The sequence below is a fragment of the Mauremys mutica genome, chromosome 4, assembly GCF_020497125.1.
Source record: "Mauremys mutica isolate MM-2020 ecotype Southern chromosome 4, ASM2049712v1, whole genome shotgun sequence".
NCBI classification, from domain to species: domain Eukaryota; kingdom Metazoa; phylum Chordata; order Testudines; family Geoemydidae; genus Mauremys; species Mauremys mutica.
Window position 1 is genome coordinate 83,689,864 of NC_059075.1, and position 21,220 is coordinate 83,711,083.

The window sequence follows — 21,220 nt, forward strand, 5'->3', positions numbered from 1 at the left end:
ATGGTGTTCCTCATATTTTGCATTAGTTTCTGCTTTGGGTAATAGTAAACAGAGTAATCACCAGGACACATTCTACCATGGCATATGTAACTCCTTTTAAATAAGTAGAATTATACCAGAGATAAATTTAGTTCAGAGTTGGATGAATTTCACCAAAATTTAATTTGGTTAAGAAACCATTTCTCTGTGTGTGTGCGTGTTTGCTTGTACACAATGTTTGCACTAAATCATACACTTCATTTTAGTTTTTTTTTTCTAATGTATTTTAAACAAGCTCTTTGCAAGATAAATATTACAACACAAATGTGTTTGAGTGCAGGGTCTAAAAAAACAGTAGGCATTTTCACATCTAAAGCAGTGAAAATATGCTGGGTTTTGTGCCCCAAAGTAATTGCAGTTTATTCTTAATAGATGCAAATGTGCACCATAAATGGTATTACTTCTCCAGAAACAATACTTCCTTTTATCTCCTTCCCTTTAAAAGTGCCTAATAGAAAAACCTAACTTATCTGCTTCATCTTAAAACTGGAGCTGCCTGACAAGTCTTGACAATCTTCAGATTCTTTGAGAAATAGGAAGCAACCTATTGTGCTCAAATTTGCTCTTAGTGACAGCTGAACCCACAGGAGCATCTAGTTAGAAAATAATTGATAGCACTTGAAACAGAAAAGATTACAAATCAGGTATGATGAGTTTACATTCAATGGCAACCTTAAAACTAATTGTGCAGTTAAGAAATCAGCTTCTAAAGGAGAAAAAATTAAGGAGAGGATAATGAAAATTTTGTTTTTGGCAGATACACTTTCATTCTGACAATATTTTCTGTTTCAAAGTGAGATTTGGAAAATGTATAAGCAGTATATTAAAGGGCTGGGTCCAATGCAAAATCTGTGATCCAAACACTGCAAACTTTGGAAATGGATATTTATCTGAATTTTATGAGTTGAGTCCATCTGTAGTTTGTTATAAACAAGTCGTAATGCATAAGTGAAAAAATCTGGATGCAGAAGGATGGGAGCTCAATCCTGCTACTATTCAAGTTAATAGCAAAGTTCTCGTTGACTACAGTGGGAGTTGGATCAGGCACTAGGATTCCAATGCAACACTGGCAAAACTTCAAACATATATATATATATAACCCGTGTTAGGAATTTTTAACCCTGATTCTTATAGCAAACTATATTACCAGATGCCAAAAATGAAGATAACATGGGAGGAAGTTTATTTTGATGAGGAAATCCCTAAATGCTATTGAAAATATGTCTGGAATGGTTAATTAGTATGTAGGAGCTTTGGAGGAAATGATATCTTGCAGCTTGACCATCATCTTTTTGCCAGGTTTCCCTTCGATTTATCTCTTATCTGCAGGAAACTGTCTCACAGCTTCTGAATCTGCAGTTGGCTAAAAAGAGAAAAAGGACAATGACTCATTTTTGGGCAGTGGTACAAGTTCTTTTTGGATTCTAAGTTTCCATATTAATGCTAGTTAATGTTACATCTAATGCACTTCAGCCCATCCCAGGGAAATCCAGGGTGGGCTCTGAATCTAACCAAAAGTGAAAGTTCCTTTTTAAAATAACAAACAGTAAATTAAAGCAGGAGATAAGACCCAGGGGATGAAAACACTGAGTAATGCAAAAAGTATTTGCTGCTTTTCCTATGACTAAGGCATCAAAAATCTGTATTATTAATAAATGAGAGTATTGTGAGCTGGTAAATAACTGGTGACAGGATACAGCAGCCGATACCCACTGAAGTTATTTCTGGCTAGGAACATTAAGCATGCTGGCTGCTGTGCATTGCATTTGATGGACTGTTTTCATGCATGATCAAACTGGGCAAATGTTTAAGATTCCTTGCTCTGCAGCTATCAATGCGTCTTGCCAACAAAGAATTGATTATCAATATTGAGGGGTGAAGCTCTAAAGATTAAGAGGTGGGATTAGGATCCTGATCTGGGAAAGCACTTAAGCACATGCTTAGCTTTTAACCTTTGAGTAGTCCCATTATAGTGTTTACAGTTAAGCATGTGCGTAAGTGCTGTCTAAAGAAATGATGGGGAGGGGGGCCAGCACTTGTGTGAAAATGCACGAGTCTTGTATCACCACTAATGGGACATCAAGAGAGTTATTAAAGGTTGGGGGGACATGTCCCTTTCATTTTGCCTCTCACCATGTTTGCTCCAATGTTCAGAGGTGTGGTTTGATCTGGGTAAGTACCTAAAAATTCAGCTGCATATCCAAATATTACACAAAAGGAAAATATTACATAAAAGCGTAATCTAATCGTGTAAATATTTTTCCAGTTTCACAGACTGAATCCCGAACACGTCATGCATCTCACATTTTTCTTCTCCCAGCTCTCTCCACATCCCAGAGCTAACATCTGAAATAAGAATAGACAATCAATATGTTACTAATCAAGAAGTCTGCTCATTGCATTATATAGACTTCAGAGGAATTTCTTCCTTTGTCTGATTAATATTATAAACAGATCTCGTTTGCATTAACATATCCTTATGTAGCAAATCCAAAAGTGACAAACCAAACAGTTTCAAGTGGTTACATTCCATCTCCAAATGTCCCAAGTGTTGCACATCATCAGAAAGCTGCATCCTGGACATGCATGAGGGGAAACAAAGAGCGGCAGCACCATGTAGGCAGTTTGACTGGCGCTACGTGTTGAAGCAGATGATTACAACAAGGTTTTTACATTTCCAAAGAAATACTGAAAATGCAATCTGGTATCACAGCTGCAGAGCCAGAAATATTGTATCAGTTACTGAGAGGGAAGACATTTGTTCTTGAGAGTGACATTTCAGGAAGGGCTTACATCTGAGTCATCATCTCTGACAGCGTGTGTGTCCATCTTAAAGCTAAACTGCAAAGCTTCTGCAAAACATTTTAGAATAGTTTTAAGATCCTCATCTCACTGTGGGCCTGGCCCAAGGCCCACTGAAGTCAGTGAAAAGATTCCCTTTCCATATTTTTATATTTATAAATATATTATATTATAATTATATATTATAAATATAAAGTCATTGCTGATTTTATTATTATACGTTCTTATTGCACAACATAAAGCTGTTAACAAAACACATAAAGGCGCACTTGCTCAATTATTGCTACTTATATGGTGCTCCAAAGAAGGCTAGATACTTTACACGCAAATAAATAGGCACAGTCCCTCTCTATACAGCTTACAATCAACATTTTAGACAAGACACAATGCATGAACTCAACAACAATGCAGAGGAAATAGCAAGAAAGGAATAAGTAGGATTATAAGCATGTGGTCCCATAGTTAGGCTTTGTTATGTGCATGTCTTGATGGCATTAGTGGCTTGCTCCTGCATCTCCCCTCTGCAGAATGAATGGCCAGTGGGTCAGCAAAGTCCTGGATCCACCAGACCCACCCCACAAAGATTTCAGTGCACTGAGGCACAGGGAACCCACATGGAATACAGCTGTGCAGCAACAAGGGGGTGTGAACTCACAGCAGGGGTGGGAACTTGAGATCATGGATTCTGCCACTAAGCAGAGCAGGATTTTTCCCCATGGAAGTCCTTTACATAATTTGTTTACATGTTGGAGACAGAGATGTTGGGATCTTGAATTGTGTTAGATTCTTGTGTAGCATGCAGGGTTATGTGGCTAACTATACAGTTTGGAAATGCATGTTTAGGGTGTCTTGAGCTGAGAGTGAATGAATCACTATTCATCCCTTTGCATCTTCTGCTAGTTACATTATCTTTGTGCATGTTCGAATTCGGGATGCGTGAACCTCAAGAGACTTGGAGTTGGGGTTTGGTTCAGATAAAGATCTGCCACGTTTGAAGGACGCTTTTTTGAAGTTTATCTAAATGGAGTCACTTGAGTTTGCACAACTGGGCTGGAAATTATGAGGCAACAGGCTTTCTCATGGGATTTCCTGTTCTTGCTGCTTCCAGTAGGGCCGGAAGTAGCACAAGAATAGCCTTTCTTGTATTTTATTACTTCTGCTTCTGCTTCTAGCCGGAACTTGGAAGTGCAGAGGTGCATGGAAATAAAAAATTGTTAGGGGGAGAGTTAACTGAACAGTACTTAGTAACAACAACAATGACATTCCATTCATTTAAAGTGAAAATCTGGAATCACTGAGTCTCACAGTTGCACAGTCCTTGCATAGAATCATAGGATTGGAAGGGACCTTGAGAGATCATCTAGTCCAGTCATGGCAGGGCTAAATATTATGTAAGATGCATATATGTAAATATGTATGTAAGATAAGTAAGCATGATGGCATGATTAGCTGTACTGATCCTCTGCACAGAGCTGGCCAAATAATTTGCAACAAACCAGTCAGCCAGTAAATTTAATCCTTTTTCTTGTTCACAAATTGTCTATTAACAGCGGCCCAGATCCTCAAAGTATTTAGGTGCCCAGCTTCCACTGAATTCAATGGGCATTAGGTTCCTAAATACATTTGAGGAGCTGAGCCAGATTGTGTTATTAGGTATTTGTTTGCTATTCATAATCATTTAGCAAATGCTTTGTGCAAACAAATATCAGTCTCTGGGTTGTTCATGAAATGTTTGCAGCAAGTATTGCTTCAAGTACTTCAATATCCCAGCTGAGTTTCGCGATCTTAGTCACATGGTATTGTTTCTATTCCCTGACTGGCAGGACCTACCCTTTATTTCTGTTTCTGCCTGAAATTCTTTTTGATTGCAAAATGAATTGTGCTCCATGATGAATCCTGGCTACAAGCTAAAAATTCACTGTCCTGAACAAAACTTATTTTGCAGAAATGTTGGCAAGAAATTAAATAAAAGGGGCACAGTTTAAGAGAAATTCTGCTTAGAAGTCACCAAAAAGTTCCCTGAGTTATTCTCACTGAACTCTAGTCCCAAAAGTGCATTGTACATTTTAGATTGAAACCTGCTGATTTTTGCTAGAGACATGCCGGTATCTCAAGTGATAATCACATACTAGCATTTTTAACAGCATCTTTATGATATAGTATATGGAGAGATTCTCTATTGACTCAGGCATGCAACATTGCATTAGTTTATGCTTGGTTCCTGACATCATGGCTATCTATGTATATAATACACACATTATTTAAAAAAAAATTGAAAGCTGAGAATCTGAAGCACAATTCTGTGTCCAAGGGTGAATTCCATAGTAAACTCCCTGGGAGTGGAATTGCAGAACACATGGAGTCCTGCACACATACGATATAGGGACCTATATTTTAAAGAATAGGGTGAGAGGCCTTTTTAAACAACAAATTAAACCATATTTGCTTGTTGTGTCTGTCACATGCAGACTGTGCTGTAAGATGTGAGGAATTATTATAGACAAATAGAATCTACTTGTGTCTCTTGAACATGTTTTCACACACAATATGTTTTGATATTGACCTTAATTCTTACTAAAATAGTTCCTTATTTAGGCCTCCATTACCATATATTGGCATCACTAATCCTCAGAATTGCCTAAATAACACCATCTCTCCACCCTGAAATGTAGAGCAACCTAATGGCACTTTTCTGTGTTCCTTGCTCATTCCTTGCTCAGGCAAAACGCCTATTGATTTCAATGGGGATTTTACAGTCAATGGGTGTTTTGCCTGAGAAAACATCAAAATACCTTTACCTGGAATTTGCTATAATACAGTAAAACATTTCATATGTCAATACATATACACATATCTGGAATACATATATCTCCTCATGAGGTTTTATTTTATATCACCCCACAAAATGGGAGGTGGTGGAGAGAGATGTGTGGTCCAGATGAATAATATCCCTTTCCAGGATTTTTCAGTGAAAGTCTGAAACAGTGATTGCTTTTCCTATTGCTTCATAAGCCTGAAGTGTTAGTAGTACACTCCCAACAGAAAATTTTCAATGGTCCTTCAATCGTGGTCAGACAGTAAAAAGTTTGAACAGCTGCAAATTTCATGTCTAATCTCTAGCTAAATTTTTCACAAACCTCTTAAGCTTGCATGATAAATACCAAAAAGCTTAAGCGAAAGAACTGAATATCATTATCAACATTATTATGCAAGCAGATTGCAAACCATTCAGCATCCTAAAATATGTCATTCCACTGAGAAACTTTTCTGGAAATCTTTTTGAGAGAATTAACATTTCTGAAAGTAAATGTAAACTTAAAAGCTGAGTTTGTATTCAGAAAATGGACTATGCAAAAGTTACCTTGAAGAGTTCCAAATTCATCCTTTTGCACTGGAAAGCAACATTAAACAAGGCTTTGTTGAGACTCTTATACTGACTTTGTTGTGTTTAATAGTCAAAAGATGATTTTTTTAAACTGACATCCCTGTAAATTTCAGCACTACTGTAGTAAAGATTAGCATTCCAAAGTTTAGATCCATGTATGGATCTAATATAAACCAAAGTTCAGAAGCATCCAGAACCAGGGATTTTGTTTGGCCAATTCTACCAAAAAGGGATAAATCACAAAGTCCAAATCTGGATCTGTTTATATACGTTCCTGACATTTGGGAGAGTGTGGGGCCGAGGTTTTGAATCAGGCCAAGTTAAAGAATCTGCAATCAGAATCTAGCTGTCAATTTCCTTGATGATCCATGAGGCAGAAAAAAATCCATCTGACTCTTATAGCAGTATTCACTGTAGTGAAGTAACTAGACCTGAGATGCAGGAGATCTGGGTTCAATTTCTGATGGTGCCACATACTTCTTGAGTGACCTTGTGTAAATCACTGACTTCACCTCTCTGTGAATCACCTTTCCCTTCTGTGAAACAGAGATGAATAATACTTCCCTACTTCAGTGGATTGGAGGGGAGATTTGAAGATGAATTCATTAATGGTTGCAAAGAGTCCTGTGGCACCTTATAGACTAACAGACATATTGGAGCATGAGCTTTCATGAGTGAATACCCACTTCGTCACGAAAGCTCATGCGCCAATACATCTGTTAGTCTATAAAGTGCCACAGAACTCTTTGCTGCTTTCACAGATCCAGACTAATACGGTTACCCCTCTGATCATTAATGGTTGTGATACACTCAGATATTATAGTGATGGAGGCCCAGACAGGAAAGAGAGGCAAAGAGGAGTACTTTAGCATGTGCTTAACTTTAAGCATGTTCTAAATTCATCCCAGTTCAACAAAGCACATGGTCATAGTTAAAGTGCTTTTGCTGAATTTGGACCTTTGTCTGCAAGGTTGGCAGAAATGACTCAAAAACAGAGTATATAAGCTATGTTGAGAAATAAAGGATCTCAGGCTGTGTTTTCGGTGAGCCTTTGGTAATGTAGAAATCTACTACTGTCTTCTACTGATAGTCACGTTTCTGATATTAGCCTCCTTTTGTGTCAAAATCTGTCCTTTGATGGACATGTACAGCTTCTATGGACTTCAGTGCAGTTGTATTCATATATCTGAGGGCAGAATTTGGATCATTAGGTTTAAATGACAGATTTGAAAAGTGACAATTTATGTCAGAGATGGGCCTGAACCAGAACACAGTATCAAAAACTTCTCAAACTCTGGGGGAGTTTGGACCCAAATCAAACTTTACAGCTCAGGCTCATCTGTATAAGATAGATCTGAACCGGATTGCAAGACCTTAACCAGTGGTTATTTTATCAACACAACAAACAGAGTTGGGCATGATACTGTTACAGTTCAATATTAGAACAGCTCTCTCATTCATTTAGCAAACACTCTTTTAATATACTTGAATTCAAGGAGCTCAGAACACAAGACATTATCGTCATGTGGATCGCAGGATCTAACACTTTTTGGAGTTAGTTATCAGTTGCAGTAAAATAAACATTTTATAAGCCTCTATTCTTGTGCCATATTTGTAAAAGCTGAAAAGCTATCACCAGAACAAATGCTTCTTTCATTGGCTTTCTGAAAACGTACAGTTCATTTAAAGCCTAGAAGATTAAATTGTGTTCGTCTGGGAGACGGCGTGTAGACAAAATCTGCTTCAAAAGTCAGAAGGCCCCTGAGTCAGAGGAAAGTTCAATTAATTTGTCAGAGAACTGAAAACAGATGATTTCAATCAGCACAAAAAATGACTTCATGGCAGGAGTATACTGAAAAAGACAAGGGTTTGATTTCCAATATACAAACAAGTGGCCCCCTAGAATTAAACTGTGCTTTAGCACTATTCCAAAAATATTTCAAAAGCCAGGCTTTTTGATGTCTTGAGTAAATGAAGTCAGAATGTAAAGTTCAGAGTTTTGCATAGCTACAGTGGAAACCTGATGGAAAGTGATAACAGACAGCCCCCTCCCCCCATCCCACTTCCTGTTCTTTAAGCAAAAGAGTGCCATGCTGGCTTTCATGAATGGTCAGGCTTCCTCACGAACTCATTGGCTAAGCCTCTGCTGGGGCTCACCAATCAGAAGTCTTGACTACACCCACAGGATCTGTGTGAGGCCTCTGTCTCTGCTGTGAATGATTTTTGCCTCCAGTCTCATACCTTGTTGAAGCTCTCTCTCTGAAATAGGAAATGATGCAATTTTTTTTTTAAACAGACCATATGAGGATTCTGGTATAATTGTATCATTCTTGTACTAGGGCTGTGGTTACCTCCAATAGCCCACAGGCTTCGCTTCTTGGTTCTGTGTTGACTTTAAGGATCTTGTGACAGCAAAAGAGTTGAACAGCTATAAATTCATTTCTTTGCATGTGGCTTTGGCTCGAGTTTCATTCACTAAAACAACTGTAACCCTCAAATGTCTCAGCAGTGCAGCTGAGAGACAAAGAGCGGAAGGAAGGAAGGTTTTCTCTGAGCCTTTGACAGGAGCTGTAGAAATGCTTGCAGCATACCAAGTGAAATCTGCTTTGGAGCATTTTTTCACTGAACAACAAAGACTAGTAGTCAAATTGCTGTGCCACAGCCAAAACAATTTAATTGTCCTCATTAATGATATGCCATTTGGAGTGGGGAATGAAGGGGGGTACACAAAGAGGGTGACCCTTTATTTACTAATAATTCCAAGCAAGAAAAACCAGTTTATTGTATAAAAAATTGGTGTATTGTTGACAAATAGTTGTTATTTGAGAGGATACTTTCTACTTCTCATAACCCTGAATGAATCATTAATAGTAAAAATGACCCAGGGTGAAAATAGCTGCTTATTCTTAGTAGCAGCTTTCCTCCATCTTGTTTGCTTTGAGGCTTCAGCCAAGAAATTGAAATGCACATTAAATAATTCAAAGCTCTAGATCAAACTCTTCTAGTTTATTAGTGTCTGTCTTTTGGACAAACTTAAAACTAAAATCCCTACTTGTAGTTTTCAAAGATCGTATGGATGTTTTTATATAAATCGGGGTCAACCCTTTCATCTAACCAAACAAACCTACATTTTGCTCCTCTAAGTCCCCCCTACATTTTCATTTGATAGTATTTTATTTGTGCCTCGGATGGTTGTGCAGTATTGCTGTAGGCTGATATTTAGAGAGTTCATGCACGCCAGAGGTGGCTGTATTTCAATAGTGAGTGAACTAATCCTTACATAGCCCTCTCTTCTCCGTTATCTCTCAGGGGAATGGTGAGATTAAATTTGAAAACACAAGGTGTTATGTCAGGCCAAATTATTATTATTTATTTTATGTTATCTACATTCACTATTCCCTCCTTCCCCTGCCAAAAATAATAAAAAATATTTTTATTATCATTATTAGCTCACTACTACAAAGCTATGGAACAAAAAATGGCAAACAAATATGGCGGATGGTGGTAAAACATTTTATGTGGATTTATAACCCTAACTTGTTGGTATAGACAGCGTTAAAAAAGCAAGAAAAAGAAAAAGCTTGGAGGCGAGAAAAAAAGAAAACTACACATTTGTGATTTAAACCTTGCATGGACACTTTTGGATTTGAACTGCAGGTGCGGGGGTTGGATTTGCATTGTAATGCTTTTGCAGTTTCCAGTGCTTATTCATCTTCCTGTTTTCTCTTGTTTCTCAAGTGTTAGCAATGATAACTGACAGGGTATGTCTACAGTGCAGCGGGGAGCATGCCTCGCAGCCCAGGTAGATAGACTTGCACTAGCCCAAGCTAGCACATGAAAAATAGCACCAACAGAGGCTTGGGCTAGTGACCCACGCTTGGACTCACACAACCTCCTGGGTCAGAGCTAGAGTGACTAGCCTAGTGCCACATCATCCACATCGCTATTTTTAATGTGTTAGCTCGAGCCAAGCTAGCGTGAGTCTGTCTGTCTGGCTTGGGGGCTCACTCCCAACTGCACTGTAAATATACCCATCGTGACTATAGTGGTAAGATGGGAACAAATGGACCTCTATGCCAAGTCAGGATGAGGTTGCATCCTTCCAGACTGGAAGCAATTTTGCTCTGCTGTGTGGACCATAGGAGGATACGGTGGGTGGAAAGAAATTAGTATAGTAGAGGCCAGAAACCCACTGTATGCATCACAGCAGGAATTCAGATTGCAAAAAATACATACTGGCAATAACAGTAATAATAATAATAATAATAATAATGTATTATTTGTATAAGCGTAGCCACTAGGAGCCCTACTCATGGGCTAGGACTGCATTGTATTAGGTGTTGTATAAACACGGAACAAAAAGACAGCCCCTGTAAACAGCTTACATGAGATGCAGAATCAACCTAGCCCCTCTTTCTGATGAAGAGCATAGTCTGACCTTAAATGTCCAAGTACCTGTCATAAAATGATCATTTCGAAGCACAAATGTCTAGAGAAGAAACGTACAGCTGAAAGTACAGAAGTATAGTATAAAAATAGCTTTTATCCCTCGGGAACTGGATATACAGTACTTGGAACCATTTTGAGAGAGGCAGAAAGTTCTTCTGTTTAAATCAATTTCTAACTTTCAGTGACAATTGAAGAGCTCCAACAAACAAGACAAAAATAGTTAGATGTTAAATGAGAATGCAGTGACAAGGCAGAAACTGATGCTTTCATAGAAGAAGATAAGAAAGACTCAGGATTCCCGGCTCTTGTGTAAAGGCCCAATACATGTCAAAGGGAAGACTCCTACTGAGATCAGCGGATGATCAGTTAGGGTCAAGTGTGGAAAATGGACATGTAGAATATGTCTACTTGAAACTAAAAGACAATCTCTTCTCTGTCCCTCAGTGTCTAAGGGAAAGGTGACAACCACAAATGACAAAATACCCATATTTCCATCCTTCTGTTTCCATTGTAATGTCCCTGCAATCACAACGTCTACATGACACTGGATCTGTCATGAAACACTGACTAAATCATTAATGTACATAAGAACATAAGAATAGCTGTACTGGGTCAGACCAAAGGTCCATCCAGCCCAGTATCCTGTCTACTGACAGTGGCCGATATCAGGTGCCCCAGACGGAGTGAACCTAACAGGTAATGATCAAGTGATCGCTCTCCTGCCATCCATCTCCACCCTCTGACAAACAGAGGCTAGGGACACCATTCCTTACCCATCCTGGCTAATAGCCATTAATGGACTTAAACTCCATGAATTTATCCAGTTCTCTTTTAAACCCTGTTATAGTCCTAGCCTTCACAACTTCCTCAGGCAAGGAGTTCCACAAGTTGACTGTGCGCTATGTGAAGACGAACTTTCTTTTATTTGTTTTAAACCTGCTGCCCATTAATGTAATGTGTAATTGCTCCTGACACTGGTGTAACAGAGAGCAGAATTTTTCCCAAGTCTTTTTTATGGCTTAGGGGTAGTTTTCAAAGACCATCCATAGTTACATAAATAATTTGAACCTTTTATTTCCTTTAAAGCGATGCCTAAACGCTAATACAATTAAACCGAAATGTCCCCTATGCACAGGCTACTCCATAATTGTCCACTATGGAGTTTCTTGCACCTTCCTCTGAATCATCTGGTACGGCCTGAAGAGACAGGATACTGACTTGATAGACCATTGATCCAACCTGGTACGGCCAGGACCCAAGCTTCAGAAAGACACAATGACTCCCAGGATTTCTGGGAGAGATTGCAAAATCTGCTTCCCTCTCTGCCACCCTTCTGTCTCATCTTCGTTCGCTTCGAAGAAGTTAGTGCCAACAGCAAGGTTAATCCTGTGGACTCCTTATGCTCCCTCAGTGCCAGGACTCCTCTTGTGCCTGAGCCTTTCATGGTGGGCTGTAAAGTCCAGTATAAGCTCCTGCGGCTCCACAGACACCAGGCACGATCTCACCCTAAAAATCTTTTCCTGCTCTGTGCTTGAAAAGTCTTAGGGTATGGCTACACTGGCGATTTGCAGCGCTGGAAAGCCTCCACCAGCGCTGCAATTAGTAAGTGGCCACACCTGCAAGGCACTTCCAGCGCTGCAACTCCCTGGCTGCAGCGCTGGCCGAACACCCCTCTCGGCATGGGGAATAAGGATTCCAGCGCTGGTGCTGCAGCGCTGGTCATCAAGTGTGGCCACACACCAGCGCTGTGATTGGCCTCCAGGGTATAAGGATGTATCCCAGAATGCCTGTTCAGCCACTCTGCTCATCAGGTCAGACTCTACTTCCCTGGCCTCAGGTGACCCGCCCTTTAAATGCCCCGGGAATTTTAAAAATCCCCTTCCTGTTTGCTCAGCCAGGTATGGAATGCAATCAGTGAATCTTTACAGGTGACCATGCCTCCACGTGGCAAACGAGCCCCAGCATGGAGCAATGGCGAGCTGATGGACCTCATCAGTGTTTGGGGGGAGGAATCTGTGCAGGCACAGCTGCGCTCTAGCCGTAAGAATTATGATACCTTTGCCCAGGTATCGAGAGCCATGATGGAAAGGGGCCATGAGCGTGACGCGGTGCAGTGCAGGGTAAAAGTAAAGGAGCTGCGGAGTGCCTATTGCAAAGCACGCGAGGGAAACCGCAGATCCGGCAGTGCCCCCACGACCTGCCGCTTTTACAAGGAGCTGGATGCGATTTATGGGGGTGACCCCTCTGTAAATCCAAGGACCACGATGGACAGTTCAGAGCCGGTAGAGGAGGGGGAGGGGGAGGGGGAGGCAGACAGTGAGGCTACTGTGGTGGGGGAAGCCAGCCCGGAGGAGGCATGCAGTCAGGAGCTCTTCTCAAGCCAGGAGGAAGCTAGCCAGTCGCAGCCCCTGGAACTTGGTGCAGAAGAATCACAGGAGCAGGTCCCAGGTAAGCAGCTTTTATTGCAATGCAAAGGTTTGGGGAGATTCGGGGGGATGGTATGGCTGCATGCCTGCATGCCTAGACATGGAATATCCCATTGATGTGGTCTATCACGTCGCAGTAATCTGCCTCTGTAATCTCTTCAAAAGTTTCTGCAAGAGCATAGGCAATTCGCGTGACCAAGTTTAAAGGGAGAGCCATTGTGGTCCCTGTCCCATTCAGGCTAACGCGTCCGCGCCACTGTTCCAGGACGGGTGGGGGAACCATGCTTGCACAGAGGCACGCTGCATAAGGACCTGGGCGGAATCCGCATTGTTGTAGGAAACCCTCCCTTGCTTCTTTGGTAACCCGCAGAAGGGAGATATCTTCCAGTATTAAGTCCTGTGGGAAATGGAGGGAGTGTTTCAGTGCTGGTTTCCCCAACTGCATAGCGCGGCAGGCAGGAACCCCAGGAACCCCAGGGTTAACAAAGCCCCGAAACAGGCAGTCTAGCCATGAAGCAAGAAGCACCCTGCTCGAGCAGACCGCGGAAGGAAAGCCCAGGGTTAATTCCTGAGGGAGATGGAGGTGCTGCGTTTAAGAAAGCACCCCCCCTGCTCGAGCAGACCGCGGAAGGAAAGCCCAGGGTTAATTCCTGAGGGAGATGGAGGTGCTGCGTTTAAGAAAGCACCCCCCCTGCTCGAGCAGACTGCGGAAGGAAAGCCCAGGGTTAATTCCTGAGGGAGATGGAGGTGCTGCGTTTAAGAAAGCACCCCCCCTGCTCGAGCAGACTGCGGAAGGAAAGCCCAGGGTTAATTCCTGAGGGAGATGGAGGTGCTGCGTTTAAGAAAGCACCCCCCCTGCTCGAGCAGACCGCGGAAGGAAAGCCCAGGGTTAATTCCTGAGGGAGATGGAGGTGCTGCGTTTAAGAAAGCACCCCCCCTGCTCGAGCAGACCGCGGAAGGAAAGCCCAGGGTTAATTCCTGAGGGAGATGGAGGTGCTGCGTTTAAGAAAGCACCCCCCCTGCTCGAGCAGACCGCGGAAGGAAAGCCCAGGGTTAATTCCTGAGGGAGATGGAGGTGCTGCGTTTAAGAAAGCACCCCCCCTGCTCGAGCAGACCGCGGAAGGAAAGCCCAGGGTTAATTTCCATTACCATTTCTGGGAGGCTGTGAATTCTCGAGTAGTTGCTGAAATGTGTGAGGAATGCTTGTGAGACTTTAAAATAACTTCAGATTATACACAATGGAAGCTCTCTTAAATGTATCATTTGCTGTTTTTTTACAGTGACCTTGAGTAGTCCTGGGCCAGTCTTATCAGTGACTGAAAGAAAGCTGCAAAACCTGAGGAGGAAACCGAACAAGAGCAAAGAAGAACTGGTGAAGGCAGTTATGAACCAGTGTGCAACAGAGAATAAAAATGCGCAGGAATGGAGAGAAAAGATGCATCACTGGAGGCAAACAGAAAGCAGGAGAAAGGCGTTGACGCTGAAGAAAACCACGAGGCAGCTTATAAACCTCATTGCGCGCCAAACAGACTGTATGCAGTCAATGGTAGCAATGCAGGCAGAGCACTACCGTGCCAAACCCCCACCCTCCCAAACCTCTTTCCCCTATGCACCAATGTCAGCTCCAAGTCCCGTTCCCCAGCATCCAGGTTCTTACCTACACCATCACCAGCTGCCCCCGACACCTGTACGGTCACCTATGAGCCCAGAGAACTACGACCCTTACCCTCTGCACTCAACCCCCATCACCATGCAACAGTACAATCCTGAAGTGCACAGCACTCCTGGCAGTACATATGAGAAACTATGAATGTACAGTTCAACAACCAACCCCCCCTGCCCGTGTACTTCATTTTTTTTAAATAAATGATTTCTTTGATTATGAATCAGTTTTTATTATTGCATAAACTGAAAGATAACAAACCCCAATGAAAACACAGGTAACAAACATCAAGGAAAACACAGGCACTGAAAAGCACTGTAACCAGTGCACGTCACTCCTGGTCAAGGCAAAAAAACATTACTGTTGGCTTTCAGCCTCAAATTTCTCCCTCAAGGCATCCCTAATCCTTGTTGCCCTGTGGTGGGCGTCTCTAGTAGCCCTGCTGTCTGGCTGTGCAAATTCAGCCTCCAGGACTTGCACCTCGTTGGTCCATGCCTGGCTGAATGCTTCACCCTTCCCTTCACAAATATTATGGAGGGTACAGCACGCGGATAGAACCGCGGGGATGCTGCTTTCCCCCAAATCTAGCTTCCCATAGAGACATCTCCAGCGAGCTTTTAAACGGCCAAAAGCACACTCCACAGTCATTCGGCATCGGCTCAGCCTGTAGTTGAAACGGTCCTGGCTCCTGTTCAGCTTCCCTGTATATGGTTTCATGAGCCAAGGCATTAATGGGTAAGCGGGGTCCCCAAGGATCACAATGGGCATTTCAACGTCCCTTACTGTGATCTTTCGGTCTGGGAAAAATGTACCTTCCTGCATCTTCCTGAACAGGCCACTGTTCCGAAAGATGCGTGCATCATGCACTTTTCCAGGCCAGCCTGTGTAAATATCAATGAAACGCCCACGGTGATCCACAAGCGCCTGGAGAACCATAGAGAAATACCCCTTGCGATTAATGTACTCGTAGGCTAGGTGGGGTGGTGCCAGAATAGGAATATGCGTCCCATCTATTGCTCCTCCACAGTTAGGGAAACCCATTTCTGAAAAGCCATCCACAATGTCCTGCACGTTCCCCACAGTCACGGTTCTCCTCAGCAGGATGCGATTAATGGCCCTGCAAACTTGCATCAACACGATTCCAACGGTCGACTTTCCCACCCCAAACTGGTTCCCGACCGACCGGTAGCTGTCTGGAGTTGCCAGCTTCCACATTGCAATAGCCACCCGCTTTTCCACCGTCAGGGCAGCTCTCAATCTTGTGTCCTTGCGCCGCAGGGTGGGGGCGAGCTCAGCACACAGTCCCATGAAAGTGGCTTTTCTCATACGAAAGTTCTGCAGCCACTGCTCGTCATCCCAGACTTCCATGACAATGTGATCCCACCACTCACTGCTTGTCTCACGAGCCCAAAAGCGGCGTTCCACGGTGCTGAGCATTTCCGTTACCGCCACAAGCAATTTCATGTCACCCGCTTTAGGAAAATCCATATCATCATCGGAATCCTCACTGTCACTTTGGAGCTGAAGGAGTAGCTCAACTGCCAAACGTGATGTGCTGGCGACAGTCAGCAGCAAATTCCTCAGCAGCTCAGGCTCCATTTCACAGCGTGCTGAACTCACAATGGCAAGAAACGTGGACGGCGAAACTGAGATTGCTGGGAAGTGAAGCGATGCACCACGGGGCGTTGGAACAGGAAGCGGAATGACCCACACACTTCCTTCCCCTTCCCACAATACTGAGCGCCAAAACGGCGCCAAAACGGGATGAGGTGCTCTGTGGGATAGCTGCCCACAATGCACCTCTCAGTACAGCGCTGGAAATGCTGCCAATGTGGCCACACTGCAGCGCTGGTAGCTGTCAGTGTGGCCACACTGCAGCGCTGGCCCTGCACAGCTGGATGACCAGCGCTGCAAACTACCAGCGCTGCAAACCGTAAGTGTAGCCATACCCTTAGCATTATGCAGCTTGCTACTGATCACAAAGCAATAAATACAAACAGTGCCAGTAAATACTTTGTCAGAGAATAAGGACTGGAATGCAACAAAAACAGAAAGAAAATCCTGTAAAGATGTATAATCAAGGGGATGATCCCTATTGGAATAAATGGCAAAACTCTTAATGACTTCACAAGAAGAAGATCAATCCCCTATCCTTGGCATTGTTTATTTGTTGCTAGTGTATCACTGCATGCTCAGGAGTAAACACCTTGTCGTACATGCTGTTACAGCAAACTAAGAATCAATGTATTTCCTATATTTCACTCTTCTCCAAGCTAATGCTTAATTGTGCAAATCAAATTTTACGACAGCCTGATTCTGACTGTTAAATCCACTATTCAGGTCTCTGTTATTGCTATAAAATCATATTTGTGTTATTTACAGAATGTGCAGGTACAGGGGAAATTTATTTTGAGCTGCATTGACTAGTTTTTCAGTAATCTTGAAGAAAAAAACATGGAATTTGGGCATTGGCATATTTGACAGTACGCAAATTAGAAGGGGGTTTATTTAGAATTGCTGCCATTTGCTTCCCTGTGATTATCAGTTCAATCATACATCTTGAGTTGCAAGTGACAAACAATACTCTCAGCACCAGCTACATCCTTCTCTTCAGCTAATTATGTTTAACGTGTTGTAGCCAATTTGTCTCTGTTAACTGAAGTAAATACTGACTGAAGTCATATTTGAAAATGTCATTTGGCACCAATAGTTGATTTAAAATATACTTTATGTTTAAAATGAAAACCTAGCAGTTTGGTTACATAGTAGGACCAATCTACGGTCTTTGTTTAAGTCCCATACTCAGCATGGGTAGGGGTTCTTAGCATGTATCTTTAAGAGGTCAGAAATAAGCCAGCTACATTCTTTAAATATAACTATAAATTCAACTTCTGTTATGAGGCTCTCCCAAGACTGATGTACCAGGTATTACTGCTTGCCTTTTCTTCTCCAAATTCCTGGAACTGGAATCCATAATACCCTTAATAGTTCTATGATTTGTTGAAAGTTCCAAGAAAGCAGTGGTTAGATGATGAAAGGGAGAAAGGACTTACCAGCTGACCTACTGTGCTACTTACTTGCTGGGTGACTATGGGGAAGTCATTTAATCTTTTTAGCCCTTTTTCTCTAACTAAAATTGATATAATAATATATACCCACCACACAAAGATTTTAAAGCATTGTGACATCCTTAGATGAAAGGATGTATTTAGGATAACATTTTGTTTGTAGTAGTAGCTCTGAGCAAATAATAAATAATTAAAAAAAATGGGTTTATGGAATACTCACAAAAAGATTTGGGATTTCCTTGAATACATTCATTATTTGAAATTATTCAACAAATGTTTAGCTATTACGGTATTTTTTAACTGCATGTGCAGAATTCTCTGTGTTTGTTAGTCAAGTTGTTTTGAATGGCTGTGATTGGTTAGGAAAGTCATGTGGTATTGTTTCCATTTCCAATTGGGTGAGCACTTCCAGTGTGAATACTTCCTTACAGAATTTCAGAATTAACTTTCTGTCAACACTTATATAAGTTTAACTCCATCATGCAAATGTCTCTGGAAAAAGAGGAATGAATTTAGTCTAAGAAAATTATTTTAAATACTCACACTCCCTCCTGAACACACACACACACACTGGTGGCGCTAAGAATCAGCATCAGTACACCAACCCCCCACCCCCAGCATATAGGGATATCTCATAGGTCTGGTCCACACTAAGAAGCGGGGTCGAACTAGGGTACGCAAATTCAGCTACGTGAATAGCGTAGCTGAATTCGAAGTACCCTAGTTCGAACTATTCACCCGTCCAGACGCCGCGGAATCGAAGTCCGCGGCTCCAAGGTCGACTCCGCCACCGCCTTTTGCAGTGGTGGAGTACCGGAGTTCGAACTATCGCTTCCGGAGTTCGAACTATCGTGTCCAGATTAGACGCGATAGTTCGAACTCCGAGAAGTCGAACTCACCGCGTCGACCCGGCTCGTAAGTGTAGACTAGCCCATACATTCTTAATTTCAAAGTTACCTTAGAACTATTTCTGCTTACTCCATAAAATTGCTTTTTTGCTTACTCCATTTCTGCTTCCCCACCCACCATTACAGTGATGTGTGGAGTACAAGAACTTATATAGTATAGACATTGTACTTGGACCAAAAATTGACCACTCATTTACAAGAATTTGGTTACCATCCTTTTCTCACCATATCCTTTCCATATATTTTTATTTTCACTGAAGTATTATAGAGCCTGTGATCATGATTACAGGTGCCACAGCATTTTCTGCTGGGATAACATGATATAAAAGCCTTACCCATCTTGTTCTTATAGTGACAGACACTCCCCACACACCTCCTAAGTAAAATGCTGCAAAGAAACAGCAGCATAATGGTAATTTATTTATATTATGGTAGCAGGTAGGGAACCCAGTCAGGGATCAGAGCCCCATTGTGCTATGCACTGATGCACTCTGTACAAACAAATACCAAAAAGACGAGCCCTGCCATCCTTGGGTATCTAAGCTTAGGGTTTAATAACATCTTCAAACTGGAATATTTTTGTTGTATCTAGACATTCTGAAATAAAGCATCTACAATAATAAGTAAAGGAGGTTGTGTTGGGAAATGCCATGATTACATTTATATAAATTGGTCTAGTTAGATTAAATTAATAGTTTTTAAAGAAGCTTTCCATTCTGCACAGAGGTTTCATGTAACACCACCAGGATTCAAAGTGAAGAGGCTGTGAGAAACAGCTGGATTGAGTGAAAAAAATCGACAGACAGTCTAATATGCAGTCAATCCCACTTAATTATGCTTGCTAATTATATTTCCCATGATAATTATATACAGTATTTAAATGCAGCATGCTATTTCCTGTTCAGAGTGATTAAAAACACCCCTGTTATTGATGAAACAATCTTGGAGACATACATTTCCAATGTAATTGATATTTCTTATTCCCACTCAGAAAAAGAACCTCTTGTCAGTTACACAAACACTGGATTTGATCCCCATCTGCAGCCAAGTTTATCAATTTTATACTGTTAGAGTACAGTCCTGAGGTGCTTGTATCTCACCTAAACAAAGACTACAAAGTTTGATCCCTTTTTATAAAATAATCTCCGAAGTATTTTTAAAAGGTGGTCATAGGCCAAAAGTTTCAAATTTGGGTTACTAAGGTCAGATACTTAAATAAGAGGCCTGACTTTCAGAACTGCTGAGCATGCAGTATTTTGGCAGAATCAGAAATAAAACTCTGGATTTCTGATTACTTGTCACTTTTATTATTATTAATATTGTTATTATTTATAGTGTGGTAGTGCCTGGCTCCATCAACATGACATTCAGCATGAACAGACCAGCACAAGACCAAAATAAATGGTGGAAACTGATGGAGGCCCTATGCACCCGAGGTTGTGGGAGGATAAAGAAGATGATCGACTCATGGATCAAAGCCCCATTATGCTAGGTGCTTTAACTTGCATGTGCAAAAGTATCAGAGTAATGCTATGGTTTAGGGGGGGAAGGCAGCAGGGAGGGACAGCTTGGGAACACAGCTTCTATGCTGCTATGGGAATAGAGTGTGGCCCAAAGACCTACATGGAGACAAATGAGCCTCTATATGCTGCCTTCCATCACTTTCCCGACAGCTGGGTGTAAAAACAGTATGCATTTCTGGGGGGCAACTGCCAACTGTGTTTTAATTAAACAGAATATAAAGAATTAAAGAGGAGTATTGGATGATAATCAGTGGCATGGTTCTGCATTATCTAAATGTTTGGGGTACCATCCTGAACTAGACACATAGTCATGAACCTTTTTCAACCAAACTACTGACCCAAGACTGCACATTTTCCTATCAGATCTGTGTTTTGACAGGTTGGGACAACTGAGGCATCCCAATGTTGCAGGCATTTTTAGCAAGATTCATACAGTAACAACAGTAATGATAACTTTTTAATCATTCAGTACCTATCCTATTTATTAAGGATATAGAAACTTATATGTTAATATAATGTATATAATTAATTAATATACACATCTGATCAATAAGATAAGAACAGGGCATGATAAGATAGGATCTAATGAATGTATATTGCATATAGTTACCTACTAGACTACGGGTAAAGGCATTGGTTATAGGTATTTATCTTCAGTGGATTTAAGAATGTTAAGACTATGTTCAAAATCCTTAAGCATTTCTTAATGCATCCAGAATGATTTTGACACTTTTAGTTCAAAAACAATAGAGAGAAGGGGCTAGATTCTGATCTCAGTGACATCAATATAAATACAGATTAAATCCAGTGAAGTGAATGTTTATTAATCCTGAAGTCAATGGAATTATTCCAGATTTGCTCCAGTGTGGCTGAGATCAGAATCTGTCCCAGAAACTTTATACAAGGCAAGCACTTCATCTGGGAGTACATGTGCACCAGAAACCCCAGAACCTTTGA

General features: G+C 41.6%; 1 long non-coding RNA gene across 1 annotated transcript in view; it reads right to left on the reverse strand.

Annotated features, from left to right (window-relative positions):
• Nucleotides 1-1,145: 1,145 nt before the first annotated feature.
• LOC123369984 overlaps nt 1,146-21,220 on the reverse strand; it is a 35,231-nt gene continuing 15,156 nt past the window's right edge. Inside the window, exons 2-3 of the long non-coding RNA XR_006579225.1 lie at nt 2,173-2,385; nt 1,146-1,402 (exon numbers count right to left, since the gene is read on the reverse strand). This is a non-coding gene — a long non-coding RNA (uncharacterized LOC123369984). The remainder of the gene's footprint in view (nt 1,403-2,172; nt 2,386-21,220) is intronic.